Here is a 7524-nt window from a genome sequence, read left to right on the forward strand (position 1 = left end):
ATAGTATCGCGTCTTTAAAGATGATGATATTTGATCATTCTTTCTTGAGAAAAAATGCAACTCATCTTTTTAATATATATTGTGATTTTGAAGACGAGACACCATACACATGTAGTCACCATCACTAATTGTCTTTGTAGTTCAATTTTTGACATTCGACATTGTATTCATCTTATTATTCACTTTCTTAACAAGATGCAATTTCAACCTAATTTTCTAATTTTTTGTTATGCTCTCATATATACTCTTCTTTTCTCATTGCATATATTGTGCATTTTTGAACAATCAAATATAACTTCTATGACATCAATGACAACTCCTAACAATATCATCCGAATATCTTTGACATCAATGACAATAATCCATCACTCTCTCCTCTTTCTTTATGTGGAAAAATGGTTTTTCCATGGCCCTCCCCTTTTGATAGAGACATATCACATTTCAAGTCAAGTGTAAAATTTATAAACTATCTTCCATCTTTTGTTTCATGCAGGGATGTGATGTAGATAGTACAAAAAGAAAGGTGCTCATGGGATCTTCCACTCAATCAACCACTAGGAAAGTTATCAAGTCTTCTAACTTGGCATGCTATTTCAACAAGTCCAAGCCCCTCAAAACTAGTAGAAAATAATGAAAAAACTTTCATACACATTTATAGATCAAGATCAAAGTTTACACCCAATCCTCTTTAAGACTCCTTTCCCACTACTAGGCTAATACAAGGGAAACATAAAAAATGGTTACACTACCAAAAAAATTCTTGGAATAATTCAAGGATGACTAGATAACATCAAAATATCAACTCGATTGACACCAACACTTGCACAATGTTTAAAACCCAACCTTAGCTAGCAATTTGTAGTAGGTCTTCCTGACTGGTTTTTATGGGTTAACTTCACAAACTTCCAAAAAACTTGGAAAAATAATTAGGGATTCAAATTCCCTTGTGGAAGCTACATTAGATTCCAAAATAATAGTTTCTAACTCCACTCCAACGCCCCCTTTCCTTTACAATGCATCACAGACCTAATAGGCCTAATTAGGCTTGGATTACAAAGCAAGTATGTGGGAATGGGTTCATAGAATCAAAAAAAGTGTCATGAATGTTTTTAACACCTAATTAAACATAAATCCAAACTTTCAACTCTCCAACTGATTTATTTCTCCCTTAATCAATCCAATCTTCTTGCTCAGCAGGTCAAATCCATTGAGGCACTTGACATAGGGCTCGTTGGGAAAAATAACAAACCATCTCCTCTAGGTTTGAAACCTTGGAATATTTAAGAGGATCCATCCATCTTGCATTCCCCAAGAGACCATTAAAATCCATCCATAGGAAGATCAGTTAGAGGGCCATTTCTTCAAGTTGCTCAAAATTGCTGCAATTTAGACCTACCTACACTAAAACAATGATAACTTGCACAAAACAAACTAAAATAAAATGAAACCAACTAAAATATAAAGGTAAAAAAAAAATCTACATCATCCAATCATTGGTTTGTGTCATAAAATCCACATAGTATGGAAGAATCACAAAAAAGTCAATTTTGCTTCAAATCTGCACAATCTTTATTGATTTTTTCTCCCAATCCGTACAACAAGTCCATGATGAACTCACCAATGAGTTTTACCTTCTTATTACTCCATTTCCAATTCTATAACCACTTTTCAAATGGTTACAACCACCACATAGCTAAGTTGTATTGTTTAGCAACTTTACAACTTTGCATTATTGCAACTTTTGCAATTAAAGTGCAACTTTTACATTTTTGACAATTTTTGAAATACCGTGACCTTGGGAAGGTCCAAAAAAATCTAAAATGTCTCAAATGTTTGGACATGCATCCAAGATAATGCATATATATGGTCAATGGTAGGCTGAAAATGGACATAAGAGATTTAGTGGCCCCTCTTTCATAATGCAAGAGTTAAACAAGTGAACAAACCCATACACCTAAGCACTTGCAAAAAATTACTTTTTAATTTTGAAATAAGTATTTTTTATTAATATTAGATAAGCACCCATTGGTGCCATTAGGGTCTTGTATTGGTCGATGCTTTTTGACTACTTTTGGACCCTTGTGCACATAACGTCTCCCATAGAGTACATTGTTACTACGTAAAAGTTGAAACCTTAACTTAAAGCAATTAAGTCACATATGAAAATAGCTAAAAATATTGACAAAATTTGGCATCATTAGATACCTCAATTGAGTGTGCAATCCTTGTCTTTTATTGTAAAGTTACAAAAAGAAATTATCAACGAAGCAACCATTAAACATTCAATTCATTAAATTTATATTTTACTAAACAAATCTGAAAAACAACTTTAGACATTCAGTTGATTATATTTCTCTTTTACTAAAGAAGATACCTTTGTATCTTACCTTGTATCAGCACAAATATTTTGTAATGATTGGAAGGGAGACTTTGAGCTATGCCATTTTGAAAGTCTCTAAAATTTTGGTTCTATGAATTTTTCTATTGTGAATTAAGTTTGGAAGACATTTTTGACTATTTATTTCATAACATTCTTAATCTGAATATTCCCATTTTGAAGTTTAAGAAATATTTTTTGTATGTAAATATCTTCTTGAGACATTCTATTTTAAGTCCATTATAACTTTAAAGGTGATAAAATTCATTTGTTTTAAAATTTTAGAGATCAAACATGAAAAAACTAGAGTGGTTGTCAATAAAATAGTAGTACTTCAGGAAGAGGGCTAATAAAAATGAGCATTGAAATGACTCAAGTAGGAATCAAATTTTCATTATGACAGATGTTACAATTTGATCAACTTTTAAGTGGGATAGGGTTATAAAGCCTCAATAGTAATGGTACTTGATGCTCACATTTGATCAATTCAATTTTGAAAAAATGTGATTATATATTTTCCAAATTGATTTTACAACTCAATAACAATGTCACTATAACAGGTTGGTCTAACTTGGCTATCTGAATCCAAGTTAAAATGCAATAGCAAAGAGTATTGCTAGTTATCCTTTTCCTTTAGGAAATTAAACAACTCCTCTCTTGTCCATATTTTTTTCCCCTATAGTGTCAAAGTTATTTTGTTAGTAATCATGCCATTATTTATTTTAAATAATAAATTAAAACAAAAACTTGATTAATATGTGAATAATTATCTATAAGAACAGGGTAATGTTTAAAAGTGAATATAAGAAATAATTGGCATATAACCTTGTAAAATCAAGTGCTGCTCCGAAAGCTTTGGGGAAAAAGGTTTGAAATAAGTATGGGGGAGCCTAGAACAATGCATAACATCAAGGCTTCTCCTAGTTTTGAAAGATTGAAACTTGACAAGCTCTCTGTTTCAGTTGACAAGCTCTCATTTTTGCTTCCAATGCTGCAATTGTGTGTTACTGTTAACCTCTTTCTCAGGATCTTACCAAAGGAATGCCTAGAAAATTTCTTTCCCCCTCCATAGATAAGTTTTTTCAATACGTTTCCATCATTTTGGGTGCAACTCAACTCATTAATATATTATTTTCCTCAAATAATTTTGTTGATCACAATGAGCTCAATATAGATTCTAATAATTGATAGGAAGCACTCTTCTTGGTATAATTATTTATTCTTCATTTCCTTTATTTTTTTTAAGAGATTTCTCACTATGTATGATGATGATCCCAACTTCTATCTACTACTTCAATTACTCCTAAGTTCATGGGAGTTAATAAATAAAGAATACATTTCCTGGTATTACTAATATTGGATCTCTACAACTAATTAAGTTTCTCATTATGAAAAGAATAGAGATGTATTAGAAGCTCATTATCATTCATTATTGTCCTGTATGCATTTTATATACTTTGTATTAAGGGTTTAGGTGCTTGGTCTTAATAACAGGCTGTGTTCTTAACATTCCTCTGTAATAGTCCAAGTTCTCTTTAAGATATGACCATCCCATGAAATATTAGGGCCTTTAATTCATGGGATGGGCTAATCTAACATGTAAAATAATTTTCTAACTCATGAAATGCAGGCATAATGCCAGCATTGATTGACTGTCACATAACAATGAGGGTTTTGTGAAGAAATTGATGGGTACCGTGTAACAATGGCAATTTTTCTTGAACAAGGAGGCATTTTTGTGATTTGGATTATCTTATATGATCAATGTGAAGGTGTAGGATCAATCAATTTGATCTAGAAGTTTGGGGAATGGTGATATTAGTGATATCCTAGATTTGAGGGTTTGAATGAAGGTAATATGGGATTTTGGGGCTTCTAGGAAGTTTGGAATGAATTTCTTGGAGATTTGGTGATAATATGCCATGAGTGATGATTCTTGAAGGTTACAAGGTCTGGGAGTCAATTATACTAGGAGTTGCTTTGTTAAATTAGCCATTTTCATGTTAAAAAATAGGGCATCAATTAGAAATAGGGGTGTTGGTCCAAAATGACCATATGAAATATTTTGATATGTTTTAGTACTTTGAAAAGGGTTTCCATAAATTTAAGTATCTTGAGAATATCTTTAGAGAAAGTTTAAGTTATTTAGGTTTTTATGCTGCTGCAGGGTTACTAGTTTGTCAATTAGGTCTCTTAAGGCACCTTGGAAGAATTAGGCATTGGGAGTTGGGTCTAGCCAATTGGATGGTTGAATCTAGTTGAAAATAAATTATATAACTTATAAGATACTTATTTAACCCTTGGTTAAGTCTTTTGTATATTTGGAGTCATGTGGGGTTTGTAGGTGTTTTGGGCAACTTGGGTAACTTGCTGCTTGAAGAAGCTTAAAAGTGGAGTAATTCTTGCGGATTCAAAGATGTGGAGGTTAGTGTGTTAAATTTTTTAGATGTTTATTCCTTGATGAAATATTGATTGGGTTGGGTCATTGCTTCAATTGCAATTGAGGAAGATATATGGGAATTGTTTCAAAACAAAGGGATAGTTAGTTGTCTCATGCATCAAATTAATGGTTGACCATTGATGTTGCATCACTAAGGGTGGTGGTTTTTTGAGATCAATCTTTAAGGAAATAGCAACTACATTCCATATCAATTCCTAAATGTAGTAAAGAATCAATTGTTGTTTAATGTTTGTTTGATATATCAATATCATCCACAAGTTGACCCCTATGTTTGCCAGGCCAATAATGAATGAAAGAAAATTAGTGATTTTATGTACAACTGATCTACTGTAATGCATACAAGGAAAATGACTTCTCTGACAAATAATAAGAATGACCAAGAAAATTAACATAAACAAAATATTGTGTGTAGTGGTGAATAGATTCTGTGCGAATGCTTTAGACCATTGAAGATTGTCTCTTTGTAAATTCTAGCTGTTATTGCAGCTATCTCCACAACTCAAAATATCACCATGAAACCATGAGGCTACTCCTGCATTTGTTAAAAATGTAACCAGTCAAGCAAAAGCCAAATCTGACATTACGCTTATGATATCAGTGCAAACTATTTGACAACATTTGGTATTGTGTTTTCATAGTGAATATATTTTTGTCTTCTCCTCATGGCAGGGACATGACAGTTTGTGCTAAGGATCCTCCCATAGAAGAAATCCTTAACTCTTTGAAGCAACCCTCTTGGTGGAAGGGGGTAGATTTAACTTTTTAAGCCTTCAAGTATTTTCTTTCCAGAAAATCTTTCAGCTTCCATTATTTCTATTTTTTTGAAAGCCTAAAACAACTTCTTAGGATCCCTTATCCCCACTCAGATACTCTTCTCTAGATAAGGGTGTCCTTTCCCTTGCTTAAAGTCTTAACCAATCTCAAAATTCAAAACCTCAACCTTTTTAATGAACTAATATTTTTGAGAAATTGTGTTTGCTGCTCCATTGAATATTAATACACACTTCAAAACATTCCAATTAGTTATCTATTCCCAAAAAGTATCAGTTATCTACTCCTAGAAAGAGATGAAAAAGCATTCCTTCTAATATGATTGGTGTTGGTGGTCCTAATATTCACCTCCATATGACATGCATCAATATTTTGAAAGTTGATGGTTATGAACTTGGAGGAAGTTGAACAAAATACACAATCAGCATAGACATGGTCAAAACTATTTATAGTCAATTAAATATTAGTATGTGATTCTATTTCTTGGACTGAATACTTGTGTTCTACTATTATCAACATTCACACTAATGTGGTTCCTTGATCTGTAAAGATCTATGACACTTAACTTAAGTGAATTTTAAATTAGGTAAACAAAAAATTCTAATTCTAAATTTAAATAAAATTCTTTTAAAGACATTTTATTAACTAGAAATTGAATGATAATAGAAGAAATAAGAGAAGACAAAAGGGCATAAGTTGATAATGGAGGTCACCCAAATTGGATAACATCTGAGGAGGTGTTGTGAAGCAACACCAAGCTTGAACACTTTACAGTTTATGTGAAATGTCCTATTGATTGAGTCGGGCTAAGTATGGCAAACAAAACCTATGATTAGGGTATACTCCTTAAAGCACATGCTTTTTTTTGGAGAAGATTATGTTGGGAGAAGTGTGGATCCTAAATGTGATGCCCTATTGTAGCATCTTAGAATAAACCAAGATAGATTGCCAAAAGCTATTTGGGAGATAGCAATAAAATTTAGTATTATTTAAATTCAAGCATAGTCATCCTCAACTATTGAAGCCTAAGATGAAACAAAAAGATTGATTTATTACCAGCCCGTGAGAATGATCTCTTAAACTGATTCATTAAATTGATTTTTTGACGCCTCCAAGTTGCTATCCTTATCAATTTTTGTAGGTGAAGCCTTTATTAATAGGCTGATATAGAGTCAAACACCTTTGTGAGATGGAACATGGCATATTAACTCTTCCATTGCATTAGCCAAAGGAGCAACCCCTCGTTAAGTGATAGCAAATACTTCCTTGATGTGAAGACACCTACAAGAAACTGCAAAGCATCTCTTTTAGTAACTGCCTACAACCCAACATTATTGAGATATAGAGCATCTAGACCATTAGGGATACAAAAAAGTTCTTTTGAAGAAGGCAACAAAAAGTCTTCTAAAATAGCATCCAAAAAATCAGTGGGAAGTCCTGTTGCATGAAGCACTGGGAAACAAGTTGGATCTTTATGAATAAGTTCATTCATTAGTGTGACTCTAGAAGAAAAGATGTCACCTCCAAACTTATCTTAATGGCAAAATATTAATGATAAACTTGACAACAAATAACTCTCCTTTGAGTTTGGATCCCTTGCAGTGGTCCCTAGTGCATAGGTTGTTAACCCTATAGCCTTAAGCAAGGCCTTAATAAGACAACTTCAACAATATAAAATCTATCCTTCATATATCAATTCATTATATGATGATGATGTTGCAATGTCACTCCTTGAGGAACCTCTACAATTGTGTTGACCTCAATTTGTAGCCTTCTAATTGAATTATCTAGACCCCTAAGGTCCCTGAATAATGTAACTAAAAGACTGTTGTAATCCATAAACTTTTAGAGAATCTTCACACCACATACAAAAATATGCATGTGAGTAGGATTGATGTCCTCTAACAAAGGAAGA

Source organism: Cupressus sempervirens, chromosome 11 (genome assembly GCF_028749045.1).
Source record: "Cupressus sempervirens isolate cs-2001-9-10 chromosome 11, ASM2874904v1, whole genome shotgun sequence".
Classification (NCBI taxonomy): Eukaryota; Viridiplantae; Streptophyta; class Pinopsida; order Cupressales; family Cupressaceae; genus Cupressus; species Cupressus sempervirens.